The sequence below is a fragment of the Chelonoidis abingdonii genome, chromosome 6, assembly GCF_003597395.2.
Source record: "Chelonoidis abingdonii isolate Lonesome George chromosome 6, CheloAbing_2.0, whole genome shotgun sequence".
NCBI classification, from domain to species: Eukaryota; Metazoa; Chordata; order Testudines; family Testudinidae; genus Chelonoidis; species Chelonoidis abingdonii.
In genome coordinates this window covers 26,265,026-26,282,059 of record NC_133774.1, presented here as the reverse complement: position 1 = coordinate 26,282,059, position 17,034 = coordinate 26,265,026, and positions in this window count along the sequence as shown.

Below are 17,034 nucleotides of genomic sequence, written 5' to 3'. Positions count from 1 at the left end.
TGTTTGAGTCATTGCTGATACTTTGTTTCTATGGGAATGGCTGAAGCAAGAAGATTTTTTTCAGTTTCCTATCTTTTATATGTTTGAAAAACTGCATGACAAATTTCCAAACACAGCTACATGTAGGGAAGCACTAAGGTAAGGGCAATTTCAGTGTACTAATGCATGATCTGAATTAGGTCAGCCAGTGTTTGTGAATGTCATACAGTTGTGACCTACTCAGATCAAATTTGGGCAGCCTGCAATATCCTGCTTACGCAATACACTTTTACAGTAGGGGATTGTAGCAGGGTGGTTACCTGGTCCAGCCTTGACAGGGATAAAGTCACCCCTGGGAGAGGGCTGAGAGAAAAGCTGGGCTGACTGGGAGACAGCCTCAGCTGGAGGATACGCCCCAGACAGACCCAGCTGGCCCTATAAAGGTCAGGGCAGCCAGGAGTTCAGATGGCTGTCTCTGGTCTGAGAGGGAGCAGGGCCTGGCTGTCTAGCAAAAATGGTACTAGGGGGGAAGCAGGGCTGGGGAAAGCCAGGGGAGCGCCTGGCTGGCAACTCCCCAGGCTGCAAGGCCTGGTTTAAGGCCTAAAAGGGTACTGGGTGGTAGAGGAAGGCAGCAGGTCCAAACCCTCCTTGCCAGTGATGAGTGGCTTATACTGCAGTCTGCCCCAGTGAACAGGGGCTAGATGGTGACTGGCAGTAGTCCAGACTGAGGTGGGGTTAGGGGATGGGGTTTCCTCTGAGTGGGGAGACCCAGAACCTGGGAGTGTGGGGGTACTACCAGGGGGACAGCAACCCAGTGAAAGGGGCATGGGGGTCCGTGAGGGACATGGGGGCCAGTGTCAAGCAGGACACTGGCCTGCAGAGGGCTGGAAATCAAGCTAATTCCCTGAGAGACCAGCAGAAGGTGCTGCAGGAGTGAGTCCGCATGCTTACAGGGACATGGAACCTAAGTCCAGGACTGGCTCCAGCTTTTTTGCCACCCCAAGCGGTGGGGAAAAAAAAGAGAAAAAAAAGAAAAACCCCATTGAGCTGCAGCCGAAAAGGAAGACACGGACTGAAGGACCTGCCGCCAAATTGCCACCAAAGATTGAGCTGCCACCAAAGGGCTGCCGCCGACCCGGATGTGCAGCCCCAGCAATGGATGGACTGCTGCCCCTTTCTGTTGGCTACCTCAGGCACCTGCTTCCTTCGCTGGTGCCTGGAGCCGGCCCTGTCTAATGCAGCATAAGCTGATGAATCCAGAATGAGACAAGGTAAAATAAAATTGTGGGGTAAATTATGCCTTCCATTTCAAGTCAATGGGAGCTATACAAATGTATTTGAATTTGGCCCCTATAAATTAGAAGTGAAAAGTTGAATAGGTAACCTAAACTCTCCTCTGCCAGTGAAGGATTATTCTTAACCAATAGACCAATATTGTTCAATGGCAAAAAGAGTTAAGATTTCTTGTGTCCCCTGGCACTGAGTTGAGCAAAACTGAGACTTCTGAAACTCAGGAAAGGTTGCCTATGCCGTCTGTCAGCAATGCCCCATTAACACACTTACCTTCACTCTGCCAACCCTACAGGTGCTAGAACGTAAAAGCTGTTTACATTCTTTTACAGCCGATTCACTCTCCCCCACTGGATTTCAGCTAACACATGCAGGACAAAAAGTATGTGTGTGTGGGAAGAGGGAGAAAAGGTTGCCCATGCTACCTTTCCTCTGTTCCCCCAAAGCTGGAGGTAGCCAGTGGGAATTAGTTGCGTACATTTCTGGTGCAGTCAGCATGTTAAGTGTCCATACACTAAATGGTGGAGGCCATAGTTGGGATTGCTTGTGCTTGGTAAATGGGTGTTTGTGATATGAGAACATGTGTGGGTTATTTTGAAGTAGGACGCAACCAGAATTTTACTAAGCAGAAGGGCCAACTTACTTGCTCGCTGCTCCAAATTTGAGTGGCATTGCGACCTGGTCCACAGGGTCAAAATACCACTCCACTGTGTTCTGGTTGCACCTCTGTAAGTGAAGTGAACTTTTTCTTAAATACTGCTCACCATTTGGGTCTGCCAAAGACTTAGTGGGTGCCAGGGACTACCTTAGGTATAAACTAACGAGACCCCCTGCACCCTCCATCACAGCAGTAGTTTGACCTCTAGCACTGTTAAAAAACAACCCCACCTAGAAACTTTTTTAAAATATAGCCATTTCTTTGGGGCTTGTATCTCTGGAACCTCTTGCTCAAATTACCTCAGACTTGGATCACTAACTCTACTCTGCACTCTACTTAGCAAATTTCAAGAAAATCTGTGCAAGAATGTGTATTTTAGAGCACTAAGAAACATCATCCTTTAAACAGGAAGAATAGAGGAACAATGGAGAGAAGGTTTCAGAACAATGGAGAGAAGGGCTCCTCTACTCCTCCATCTCCAGTTTAGGAGGCTCTGAAAGACCTGAAACTCTGAATCGTGTGAAGGCAATGAAAGGTGTAAAGCTGAATGAGAACACCTCATGAAAATGAATACAACTTGAAACAATAGCTATGAGAATTGTGAACTGTTTCATTCACCTCAGATGGTGTTCCCATCCACCCCAAGTGCTTTAGAGCCTGTGATATGCATGAAGTATGCCTGTTCGCAGCTCCCACGCAAAGAGGCAGGACTTTCGCAGCTCCTGGCTTACACGGGGGACAGAGAGGGGCCTCAGATACTCCCAAAAGAGCAAGCCCTCCAAACCTGGTTCAAATGAGGGAGAGGATCGTGGTAGGTCAAACCCCTGTAGATGGGTACAGCCCCACCCCCGAGATCCTGGCATATGGGAGCAGTAAGAGAGTCTCAGACACCCCCAAAAGGGTGAATTGGCCCCATATCCCAATTCATATGAGGGGGCAGAAAATGAGGTTCTGACTCCCTTGCTCAGAGGAGCAAGAGCCACCCAGATCTGGGCACACACACAGGAGGGGGGAATGTGGGGCTGACAGGGGATCCTGCCTCTATTCTTCTCCGGTCCCTTTGGCACTCACTCCCACACCACCTTCCCAGTGTCCCACCTCTCCATTCCTCCTACCCCCCTCACCTGAACCCATAAGCTCTCTCCCCTCACCACTCACCAATCTGCATTTCTCCTCTTCCCCATAACCTCTCTCTCTTCCTAGTCCCCCACTTCCTCACACCCTAACAGCTCTCACCTCCCAGGAAGCATTCACATGTATAATCACCCCCCAAAAAAACCCTGATTATATTCCCCTCCCCCAAATAAAATTGCAACTCCACAAATTGAGTCACAAATTATAGCAATCTCCAGTTACTTGGTCCAACACTCCTTTGTGCTAAGTGGGGGCTTGTGATTAACATACCCTTCAATTAACATAAGTAAGGCTAAGTTCACAGCCATCAGTCTCAATAAGTTCAGTGATTCACCCGGTCATTAGTCCCTCTCAGTTTAACAGTACAAGGCAATGGAAGGAAACTGATTTTTTGGGGAGGTGGGGGACCCAGCAGCCAAATCATCCGCAAAACTGGACACTAACATTACCGGCTCTAGGCACCAGCAAAGCAAGCACGTGCTTGGGGTGGCACAATTACAGGGGCGGCATTCCAGCCATTCTTTTTGTATTTTTTTGCTTGGGCAGTTGCGATCTCGGATCTTGGGGCGACAAAAAACCTAGAGCCGACCCTGCATGAAGCACACCAAATTATAGAGAATGTTGAGTAACCATTTTGATTTTAAGCAACTTACATGACTCAAGATTTAAACTAAGCATATAAAATGATAAGCATGCAAATCCTTTAGCTGTTTCTCTGTATTGGCACATGCTCACTGTGTATCTTCTTAAATACAGTTTGTTTGGGTCCACCAAAGAGTTAGTGGGTGCTATGCACTACCTTCAGTGAAATGCAACAGATTGACACCTTTTTGACCCAACTGGGGTGCGTGGTGAGGGGACCCCACAATGGCTCAGACGCAGCGGGCAGCAAGGGGACCCCAGCCACGCTGGGTGCTAGACCCTCCTCCCTCCCCATTTTGTTAGGATATTTTTAGTAAAAATCACGGACAGGTGCACGGGCTTCTGTGAATTTTTGTGTATTGCCCTTGACTTGTCTATGATTTTTACTGAAAATATCCGTGACAAAATCTGAGCTTTACCAACAAGAACCCATCAAAGTAATAATAGCAATGGCTTTAAAATCTCAGTAATAAAATAGTTAGAAAGGCTTGTGTACCAGACCAACTCCTGTCAATCCAATCTATTTATGAAATTGCAAAACCATGTTCTATGGGGAGGAGGTATCACCTCCTGGTGAATTGCTGGAATATCCTGTACCATTCTGGTGTCAACACTTTAAAACAGAAGTTGAAAAATTGGAAAGGGTTCAGAAAAGAGCCACAAGAATTATGTGAAGTCTGGAAAACCTGCCTTACCTTGGAAGAATTAAGAAACTCTGGCCAGGTCTACACAACAGACCTATATCAGTATAACGACGTTGCTCAGGGTATGAAAACTCCACACCCCTGAGCGACATAGTTATACCAGCCTAATCCCTGTGTAGAAAGTGCTATGTTGGTGGAAGAGCTTCTCCTGCTGACATAGTTACTGCCTCTTGGGGAATGGATTAACTACACCAACGCATATGCGCGTCTTCAATAAAGTTCTATGGTGGTGCAGCGCTGTGCTGCTGTAGCACTGTATGTGAAGATACGTCGACTTCAGCTATGCTTGTAGCTGAAGTTGCGTATCTTAGGTCGATTCCCCCCCCCCCCCCCCCCCCGTAGACCAGGCCTATAAGTACTTAAACAGGGAGAATAGGGCTTTTTGCTCTAACAGACAAAGGCATAGGAAGATCCAGCAGCTGGAAATTGAAGCTAGAATTCAAACTGGAAATGAGGTGCAAATTTTTAACAGAGAGTCATTAAACTCTGGAATCATTTGCCAAGTGAAGTGGTGACCTCTCTGTTCCCTCAAGTCCTTACATCTTGCATGAATATAATTCTCAAAGAGATGCTCTGATTCAAGCAGAGACAGTGTTTTGTACAGGAATTATTGAGTGAATTCTATGGCCTGTACTCTGCAGGAGGCAAGACTAGGTGATCAGACTAGCCCGTTCTGCCCTTAAAATGCAGGGTTGAAATTGTGTCTCTCTTGCAATGTCTGACAAAACTCCTATTGAGTTCAGTGGGGCCATGATTTCACCCTGTGACACTCTGGGCCTCAAAATGGACTGTTGCTCAGAAACAATCTTTGATATTATCTAAGTAGCAGGTCTCAGAAAGAAGGTTGTCCTCATTTTGTTCCATTGTTTTGTTGTCTGAATGTTCAGATGTGGGTAGTGGCAGAGGAGAGGAAACTTGTTTCTTAGGTCTAATTCAGCTGTTTCTGAGAAGCCTCCATTGCCCTCCCACTCCTCAACGTGGGCTCCTTTACACAGTTTGCTTTCTAACATTCACTGCAGATATTTTGGGGCAGGCAAAAAGGAAAGTGAAGGAATGCCAGGAAAGAGAGGTTTTCAGTGTGCGTCACAGCTCAGGAGAGAAACATCAAACTAGATTACTTTGTCTGGAAGGAAGGAATGGGCTCTACAACGTAAAACTGCTCAGCTAATTCACCTTTCTCTTGGCAAACAGCTGTCATGGTGTGAACCTTTGGAGTGCTGTGATATGGAATGCCTCTAACTTTAGCCTCCCTTTACCTGTGCCCTTTGCTAATGGGGAAGTGGCAAAGATGGGCGAGATTTTTAAAATAATTGATTTTTCACTCTTAGTGCACAGCCCTAACCACAAGACCATCTTTCTTCCCCTTCAGACTTCCTCCTAGAAGCAATGTGAATGACAGGTCTGGTTTAAAAAGCGCTAGGCTCAGTCTCACTATTAATCATTGTGCAACATTTCATCCAATGCAATGCTTACTGCGAGCTGTCCAGGTGTGTAACTGCAATGCTGCCGTACAACAAAAAGTTTTTCTTTGTCAGTTTCCTGCCAGCTCTGGGTCTTCAGGACTTTGGGTTCCAGCTGATTTCAGCACCTTGGGAGCTTGCAGGACTGGACCCATGATATTACTTTTTCAAGAATGTTTGTTTATATGATCAATGCAAATACAAATTTAAAACCACTCAATAATAACCCTAATGTGGCTCAGCAAATGATAATGCTTTAGGTATTTCTATAGTGTCAATAATAGCGCAAAAGAACATTCCACAGTAATGACCAAGATTCTACCCACTAATTCCCCACTTTGGGAAACATATAGGAAAACAGGCTGTGCAATGCTCCCTTAAGGTCAGCAAACTCAGGGCCTAGCTTTTCACTCTGTTACACAAGTTTTATGCTCATGTGAGTCTATTGGGTTAGATTCTCCTACAGCAAGATCCATTCAGTGTTGCAGAAGGTCCTCTAGATGCCAATTATAGCTCTGAGTCTGCACCTACTGCTCCTCTGCTCCAGCTCCTGAGTCAGTGCTGCTCTACTCTGAAAACTTTCATCAGCATAGCTAGGTCACTTTGGGGTGTGAAAACTCCGTGCTCCGAGACATATGGCTATGCCAAACTGGTGTAGAGAGTGCAAGGATGACAGAAGAAATCTTCCATCAAGTTAGCCACCACCTCTCAGGAAGGTGGATTACCTAAAGTGATGGGTCACTCCTGACACTGGTGTGTGTGTGTGTGTGTATATACTGAAGCGCTACAGCTACAACACTGCAGGTGTGCCGTTGTAGTGCTTTAAGAGTAGACATAGCCTCAGTCAGAGTTCTTTGGGGCAGAGACTGTCTTCTTTGTTATTCATAAGAATGGCCATACTGGGTCAGACCAAAGGTCTATCTAGCCCAGTATCCTGTCTACCGACAGTAGCCAATGCCAGCTGCCCCAGAGGGAATGAACAGAACAGGTAATCATCAAGTCATCCATTCCCTGTCGCTTATTCATATATTCATTAACCCTATTCATGTATTCATCTATACAGCATCTGGTACAATGGGAACTCTAATCTTTTCTGGGGCACTCATACAAATACACTCAGGGGTGCTCCACATTTTGCAGCTTCTGCAGGCCAGGCCCATTGCACACACCAGGGGCTGCTTTCATCCCTCTATTCCCTCCCACTCATAATCTCCCTGTGTGCCACATTCCCAACCCCTGCTGTATTTCAGGGACTCCCTGCAATTCACCCTCCCCATCCCTCATGCTGGGGGCTCCACATGGCCCCCCTGTGCCCTTCCACCCTCTCCATTGTTTCCCATTCCCCCCCGTCGATGTGCCCCCTTATTCCCCACTTCTCTCATGCCAGGGGCTCTGTGTGCCTGCCATTCCCCCTTCTGCCACATGCCAGGGGTTCTGTGTCCCCCCATGTCCCTCTCCCCGATACCACTGTACCCTATTCTCCCACCCATGCCAGCAGTTCTATGTGCCCTCCCCATTCCCTCCTTCCCCAATCACATGCCAGGAGCTCTGTGTGCCCCCCATTCATTCCCTCATTGCCCCATGCTACCCTCCCCCACATATCGGAGTTTCCAATTCTCCCCCCTTGCCAGGGTCACTCATTATGTGTCCCTCCCCGCATGCCAGGGGCTCTGTGTACAACCCCACATTTCCTCCCCATTCTTAGTTCTTTTCTTTCTGTCTCATTCAGGGTGATATTACTCACACACCTAGTCTCTCTAATATCCTGGCACTTTATCCAACTACACTGTATTCGGGGGCGCAGCACTTTAAACTCTATCGAGATTATGGGCAAAGCTGAGGTGGGGCTATTAGTACACCAGAAGGTATTAATGGTATCAACCAATTCCTTGGTCTATAGCAGGGGTGGCCAAACTGTGGCTCGAAGCCACATGCAGTTCTTTTACCAGCAAAGTGCGTCTCACAGAGCCCTCCTTCCTCACATTCTCCTCCTACCAGACTGGGGGTGGGGGAGGATCTCTGCCTTGCAGCGGGGTGGTGGGGTAGGGGCTTCTGCCCAGAGGGAAGGGGGTCTTGTGGCTTCAGCACTGTTGGGCACACATGCCATTACTCAGGAGTTCAGCAGGAGCAGGGATAAAGCCCCGAGACCCATCAGGCTCCTCCCCCAGGGCTAAAGCCTTGAGCCGCAGCAGGTGCACCCTGGCTCTCGAACTTCTGAATATTGTCTTATGTGGCTTGGAGGGTCAGTAAATTTGGCCATCCCTGGACTACAGACAATTACAGAGGTGGTTGAAGCTGCTGGCTGTGCTAACCAGAGATCAGGAGCTCTGTGTGTCCCTTATTGCCCACTTCCGGTTTTCTGATTTTTCGACAGAATCAATAGAGTTCTGCCAATTGATGCCTAAACATGCCCTGAAATGTTGGACTTGATTGGATGAGGCGTTCAACAGTTGTTATAGAGAAATGTCATCAAGGCGAATGTAAGGGTGCAGAAGCCAATAACAATAATTAATCAAATATTAGCTGGAATGTGTACATAAATAATTCAAATAAAAATGAAATCCTAAACACAGTTTAAGTTAGGAATGACTTATATACAAGTAAACACATACCAACAACTAGGAACTGATATATGACTACTATGAGAAAAGACAGAAGTAGAAGAACCAAGCTGTTTTACACAAATAACTTAGACAAGGAAGTTAAATTAATGTGAGAGTCACATTCTTTGTCAATGAATGTTATCACCACTCTCTGATAACTAACATAATGAGCTCTTTGTAGTGGGAAGTTTATATAGTAGTTTTAAAGAATAGTTAATCACTTATCTTTTATTGACACAGCAGCTTCACAAATCCATTGGCAGTGACAAATCCAACCTCCGCTATTATGATGTTTGAGAGTATTAAAAGCTTCACTCATAAAGCCTAAAGGGTGTGTAAAGTGAAAACTACAGGAAACTAGGGAAATGAAATGTTAAAATCTAGCATGTCTAGAATGTTGAGGTTGTGAATAAAGCATTCAAAGATCAGAAAAATCACCACATTATTACCTTTACATACAGCATTAACTCTGTCATGTTGCACATCTATAGAATTTTCTATTCCTGTTTTCCTTGTTAAAAATTCACTGCATGTACTTGATTGTTATTAATTCATATAATAAAATATACAGGATGTGTCGTATGGCCATGGGAAAGTTTTAGGAGAAACCCAAAGTACACTTTTACTCTGAAAAGTGGCTGTGGAAAAAATGGCACCTTTTTTTCTCAACAGACCTGCTAGCCTCCTATCTGCTGACTTGAGTAACAAACATTAAGCATGCCTTGCTTTTTATTCTTGTTAGCATGGCACAGCCAAGGCAGGTTAGAGAGAGAGTTGGATTCTATGCCTTCTTGTGTATCATCAATGGAATTGTTTACTAAGGGCTGTCTTCACTAGGGGGATCCACACTGCTGCAATCAATGCAGCAGGGATCAATTTAACAGGTCTAGTAAAGACTCACTGAATTGATGGCAGAGAGCTCTCCGGTTGTCCACAGTAGTCCAGCTCTCCGAGAAGAGTAAAGGAAGTCGACTGGAGAGCATCTCCTGTTGACGCAGTGCAGTGAAGACACTGGCATAAGTCAACCTAAGCTATGTCAACTTCAGCTACATTATTCACGTAGCTAAAGTAGCGTAACTTAGGTCAACTTACCACAGTAGTGAAGACAAGACCTAAGTTCCAATCAGTCACACCCAGGGAACCTCAGTGAAGTCAATGAATTTGTACTGCGAGGGTATAATTTGAGAACAATGAGGTTGCCCAGATATGGTGATGGGAAAATTTCCTCTGAAGAACCTTTATTATAGGTCATGACACACAAGATGGAAAAAATAAAGCAGTTTGGTTCTCCAAAGCCAGGCAGAGTTTGTAAAACCAATACTATGATTAAAAACATCATTACTTGTAATCCAAGCACATTTGAAATGGAATCCCTGACAGACAACAAACATAGAACCAACCAATCGCATTTCCACCGCTGAACTACACTACAGTGGTTAGACTTTCCTGAGTTTGGTTTGTATTCATCACCATAATGTTGCATTAATGTTAGTGGTTTGCATTTAATTTTCAATTTTAGTTAACATACTATGTCCTTTCAATGCATGCAGTAAAACTGCACATAAAGATTAATTTACACTTTTCACTCATTATGGAATAAAACAGAACTAAGTGGTTTTTAACAAGCTGGCATGCTTCTCTTGTGAACGGTATGAAGAAAGCAGTAGTTGAACCTTGAGTTCAATGGAAATTTTGAGGTATGAACCACAGAGCAAACTAAGGAACATTTCTTGCTAGTATGGAAACAGTGTGACAGCATCCAGTCATATTTTAAGGGGAGAAAAAGGCCCTAATGTTTTGAAAAATAGTCCAGGTATTCCCTTTTGAGTGTTCTGCCTCCCACTGGGCCAGATGATGCTCCCTTAGATTTGCATATGGAGGGAACCTACATATGCTGATCTCCCCTTCTCTGTGTGAAGGAAGGGACCATCCAAATCACCGTCCCTAAGCCTGCGAAAGATTCTCTGCAAGGTCCATTCCACATAGGGCAAGGGGTGGTCAGAATTGGCCAGAGGAAGAGGGTGGAGAACAGTGACAGAGCTGTAATAGTGAGTACCTCACACCCCACCTCCCAGGTTTGTGTGATTTATAAGAACCAGGCTAGGTCTACACTAAAAAGTGAAGTTGACACAGCTATGTCACTCGGGGCAGGGGGCTTGCAGGGGCTATAGTCACCCCAAACCTTGCCTTAGACCGCCCCATAACAGTTGCCATGCTCTGGCCACCCAGCTCTGAAGGCAGCTCTGCTGCCAGCAGCGGCACAGTAGTAAACTCGGGAAGGGATCTAAGGAGTCTGAGAACAGCCTCCAACCTGTGTCCAGGGCAGGTGGAGGGTCCGGGTCTGGGTTGGAGGGTCCGGGGCTCCCTAGAGTGGCCCAGGCTGACCGGCTCCAGCCCAGTTGCTGAGCCCTGCTCCCACAGTTGCTGCTTTCCCAGGTCTCTGCTGGCCTCAGAGCAGAGTCCACCCGGGATGGCTGTAATTAGCTGTGAACAGTCAAAGGGCAATAGGGACCTGAGAAGCAGTCACAGTCCCAGGGCTTTCAGCACCAGCGGCAGCAGAAGGAGGAGACAGGGGAGCGCTGCAGCCACCCACACCATGGCACCCACCAGCACAGCAGCTGCCCCGCACTGCCCAGCTCTGGCTTCCGGCCTCTGACCTGTCCAGGGGGCAGGATCTTGCAGGGGAGGAGGGAGGAGGAGATGAGGCAGGCATTTATCTGAGGAACAGTGGACAGGGCCACAGAGAGGGGTGGGGCCTCATGGCAGGTTGGGCACCCAAGTAGGTTGGGCACCCAGATCACATTGAAATCAATTTCAAATCAATTGATTTCAAGGGGAGATAGGTGCCTGCCTTCTTAGGCATTTTGAAAACCCCACCAGGCGCCTATCTGCATTTTAAAGTGTCCAAATACCTTTGAAAATCTGGTTCCCGCATCAAAAAATGTTGCCAGCCATAGCTGAAAGAAACTGGGCAGCAATGGACATGAACAGGGGAGAGGAGGAACAGCCCTGATGGCCATTTGTATTTTAGTAGTATGTCTGAGTTACTAGCATGTTTACTGAGACTGATAAGGCAGGGGAACTTGCCTAGGAAGGTTAAGGAAGTAGCGTGCATTTGCCTGTTACCCGCAGCCCAAGCAAATAGACAATATTTAACAACATCTTTTACAAAGACTGGAGTGTGTGTTTATTGGTGCTCATAATGGTCTCTAGGGCAGGACTTGAGACTTTTCGCAGTGGCGAGGCAGGGGAACAAGAGGGAAGATAGCGCCAGGTAACACTAGTGGCTTCCCAGCTGTCTCCTGTGTAGTAGCTTGGGGCTACACTTAAGCAAGACAGGGTAGAAACTGAATAAGTTTCAAAGAGGAACATACAGAAAATGTTGGTAAAAAATCTTGTGCTAGAGGGAGGACCAGAACCTGGCTTAATTTTCAAACCATCCTTCAGCCTTAATCACCTTGACTCTATAGCATGCTCTGTAAACAGGGAGTGTGTTTTATTGGGGCTATTATGGATGCTCTGAACCAGGAAACAGGCTTTCAGACTTTGCTCAAGAGAGATTCTGATTGTTTTGGTGTCTTTCATCCTACATGATGTCTGAAGAGAGGGTTTCTGACCTTGCGCAGTAACTGTGGCTCTTTGAGATGTGTCGTCCTATGGGTGCTCCACTCTAGGTGCATTCATGTCCCCTGTGCCTCAGATGGGAGATTTTAGGTAGCAGTGTCCATTTGACTGTGCATATACATACCCATCCCGTGCCCTGCACCAAGCCTATAAAACACTGCACAGGTGAACCACCCTCAGTTCCTTCTCTGTCGCAGAGGTCATTGGAAAGAACTCTGAAGCAGAGGGGAGGAGGACAGGTAATGGAGCACTCATGGGGGAACGCATCTAGAAGAATCACAGTTACTGCACAGAGTGAGTAACACTCTCTTCTTCTTCAAGTAGCATCCCTATATGTGCTCCACTGTAGGGACTCTGCAGCCAGGGCCGACTCCAGGTTTTCTGCCACCCCATACGGCAGAAAAAAACCCCATGGCATTCCGGTAGCAGCTCAGTCATGCCACTCCATTTTTTGATGGCACTTTGGCAGCAGCTCAAAGAGGAAGAGAGGGACTGAGGGACCCGCCGCCGAATTCCCACCGACGACCCAGAGCCGCCCTTTTGTATTGGCCGTTCCAAGCACCTGCTTCCTTAGCTGGTGCCTGGAGTCGGCCCTGTCTGCAGCAGTACCCTTAAGGGTGGGGTCAGATTTCAGAGGTGAGTCTAGAATTGAGGATAAGACTGTGGAGCCTGCTCTGTAACAGCACTATCTTTACGTCATTGGGGCAGGTCTTTTCTCCTGAACCATCAACCAGCCACACCTTGAGCTGGAGTACCTGGAGTCTGGGGTGATGAATATGACCAGACTCCTGGGAGAGAAGATGAGTAATGGGCTGGAGAGTAACTGGTTGGCAAACAGTGAGTTGAGTAAGGTAGAGGAACTGTGTTTGTCTTGGCCACATGAGAATTACAAGTATAACCCTAGCTTTTTTTCTCTTTATCTTGAAAAGGATCTTGGATATTAGATGAATCAGTGGAAATGCATACAAGAGACCTCTGTTCCATTGGATGAGAAATGCATCTCCAACAGGGAATTTCGCCTTTGACTTCAGTGGGAATAAGATTGGATGGTACCAAGGCCACACTGAAATCTATATACAATATATGGCAAAATGCCCACCTTGCTCACAGGTTTATGGTTTGAAGATGGCTACATTTTTAAAAAATGTTTCAGTTCATCCTGGCTGTTTTTGATAGGCTGTAGGAATAAATCTGCACAGACACACCCCTAGAACTCCAACCAGGGGTATTCTATTGTCTACCCAAGATCCATAAACCTGGAAATCCTGGATGCCCCATCATCTCAGGCATTGGCACCCTGACAGCAGGATTGTCTGGCTATGTGGACTCCCTCCTCCAACCCTACACTACCAGCACTACTAGCTATCTTCGAGACACTACTGACTTCCTGAGGAAACTACAGTCCATTGCTGATCTTCCAGAAAACACCATCCTGGCCACTATGGATGTAGAAGCCCTTCATACCAACATTCCACACGAAGATGGACTACAAGCTGTCAGGAACGGTATCCCCGATAATGTCAAGGCAAACCTGGTGGCTGAACTTCGTGACTTTGTCCTCACCCACAACTATTTCACATTTGGGGATAATGTATACTTTCAAATCAGTGGCACTGCTACAGATAGTCGCATGGCCCCACAGTATGCCAACATTTTAATGGCTGACTTAGAACAACACTTCCTCAGCTCTTGTCCCCTAACACCCATACTCTATTTGCACTACATTGATGACATCTTCATCATCTGGACCCATGGAAAAGAAGCCCTTAAGGAATTCCACCATGATTTTAACAATTTCCATCCCACCATCAACCTCAGCCTGGACTAGTCCACACAAGAGCTCCACATCCTGGACACTATAGTGCTAATAAGCAATGGTCACATAAACACCACCCTATATCAGAAATCTACTGACTGTTATACTTACCTACATACCTCCAGCTTTCATCCAGACCACATCACATGGTCCATTGTCTACAGCCAAGTAAATATAAGCCACCATATAAATCCATGGTATGCTCACACACTGAATAATGTGTGCAGTTCTAGTCAACTCAGCACATAAATGATACTAGAATTGGAAATGGTGCAGAGAACTTTAACAGGGGTGGAGAAGGGATAGCTCAGTGGTTTGAGCATTGGCCTGCTAAACCCAAGGTTGTGAGTTCAATCCTTGAGGGGGCCAATTAGGGATCTGGGGCAAAATCAGTACTTGGTCCTGCTAGTGAAGGCAGGGGGCTGGACTTGATGACCTTTTTAGGGTCCCTTCCAGTTCTATGAGATAAGTATATCTCCAAATAGTATATTTAATGATTAAAAGGGCATGGGACAGCTTCCATGACAAGAGATTAAAAAGACTAGTACTGTTCAGCTTAAAAAAGAAATGACTGGGGAGGGGGGCAAGAGAGGTCTATAGGATCATAAATAGGAGTTGCCTTACCAAGTGGGGGATTCAGTCTAACACGACAATTCAACTAACAGTAGAATACCAAGGGAGAAAAAATCACTTTTGCAGTGTCACAGCAAACCTGGTGGCTGCACTTTGTGACTTTTCCTCACCCACAACTATTTCAGATTTGAGGACGATTTATGTCAGCAGGACTGCTATGGGTACCCGCATGGCCTTACAGTATGCCAACATTTTTTATGGCTAACTTAGAACAATGCTTCCTCAGCTCTTGTCCCCTAATGCCCCTACTCTGCTTGTGCTACACTGATGATATCTTCATCATCTGGACCCATGGGAAGGAGGCCCTTGAGGAATTCCACCAGGTTCTCAACAATTTCCATCCCACCACCAACCTCAGCCTGGACCAGCCCACACAAAAGATCCACTTCCTAGACACTACAGTTCTAATAAGTGATGGTCACATAACCACCACCCTATACTGTAAACCTACTAACCATTATACTTACCTCCATGCTTCCAGCTTTCATCCAGACCACATCACACGATCCATTGTCTACAGCCAAGCTCTAAGATACAACCGCATTTGCTCCAATCTCTCACACGAACACCTACAAGATCTCTATCAAGCGTTCTTAAAACTACATTACCCACCTGGGGAAGTGAAGAAATAGATTGACAGAGCCAGAAGAGTACCCAGAAGTTACCTATTACAAGACAGGCCCAACAAAGAAAGTAACAGAACACCACTAGCTATCACCTTCATCCCCCAACCTCTCTAGCGCATCATCAAGGATCTACAACCTATCCTGAAGGATGATCCTTCACTCTCACAGATCTTGGGAGACAGGCCAGTCCTCACTTACAGACAGGCCCCCCATCCTGAAGCAAATACTCACCAGCAACCACACAGCAAAAATACTAACCCAGGAACCTATCCTTACAACAAAGCCCGTTGCCAACTTTGTTCACATATCTATTCAAGGGACACCATCATAGGACCTAATCACATCAGCCACACCATCAGGGGCTCGTTCACCCGCACATCTACCAATGTGATATAAGCCACCATGTGCCAGCAATGCACCTCTGCCATGTACATTGGCCAAACCAGACAGCCTCTATGCAAAAGAATAAATGGACACAAATCAGATGTCAAGTATTATAACATTAAAAAACCAGCCGGAGAACACTTCAACCTCCCTGGACACTCAATTACAGACCTAAAAGTCACAATTCTTCAACAAAAAAACTTCAAAAACAGGCTCCAATGAGAAACTGCAGAACTGGAATTGATTTGCAAACTGGACACCATTAAATTAGGATTGAATAAAGACTGGAAGTGGATGGATCATTACACAAACTAAAAACTATTTCCCCATGCTATTTTTCCCCCTACTGTTACCCACATTTTTTTGTCAACTGTTTGAAATGGGCCACCCTCATTATCACTACAAATGTTTTTTTTTCTCCTGCTGATAATAGTCCACCTTAATTGATTAGTCTCGTTAGAGTTGGTATGGCAACGCCCATTTTTTCATGTTCTCTGTATATATATATACCTTCCTACTGCATGCACTTTTTCCACTGCATGCATCTTATGATGTGGGTTTTAACCCATGAAAGCTTATGCCCAAATAAATTTGTTAGTCTTTAAGGTGCCACAAGGTCTCCTCGTTCTTTTTTCTTTAGAATGGACATTCCTGTAGGGCTATTTTGACAACCATAGTTTTGTTTGAATTATAATGAGACTATTAGTTAATAAAAGCACTGTATTGGGTTTTGTAACAACAGTTGTGTGAGGAATATGAGGGCTTATTATAGTGCTGAACTATTAAATCTTTGCTGAGAAGTAGAAAGAGGCCATCACTTTTTATGAAAATTCCAACGTATGTATATTTATGATTGGCACACTACAGATTAAGACTAGCATTCAGCAAATGACTGACGCTTGTTTTAATTTTAAGCACATGCTGTAGTATTTTGCTGAATCAGGGCCTAAAGGAATCACTGTGCAGTCCTTCTGCATTTGCTCAATACAAAAGACTACCCGAAGATAACATTATAAAAGAGGACTGCAGAACATAAAGCAGAAAAATATTTAGGAAAATACTAGACTGTAGAAATATAAGGTGTACCTCAGAGAGTACATACCATTAGTTCAAAGAATTTCTGGTCTGATTTTTCAAAGGTGCAGAGTACCTGATGCTCCCATTGACCTAACAGGATTTGTGGATGCTCAGCACTTATGAAAATAAGGCCACTGATTTTTATTAGAAGAGCCTTGGTGTATAAGCTTTCCAGTAAAATCACAGCCTTACCCTTTGGCATCACAGCTAACTTGTACCAAATGAAGCTAAATTTGGAATGAAAGTAATAGATGGAGATTCCCCACATTATGAAAAAGAAATAGAATTGTGTTGCAGGTGGAGGCTATTCTTTAAATGAAGGGGGAAAAGCCAAAAGCTTGCTATAAACATAGGAATAGAATGTTTTAAGAATACTGCATGAAATAAAACGAGATTTTGACTGA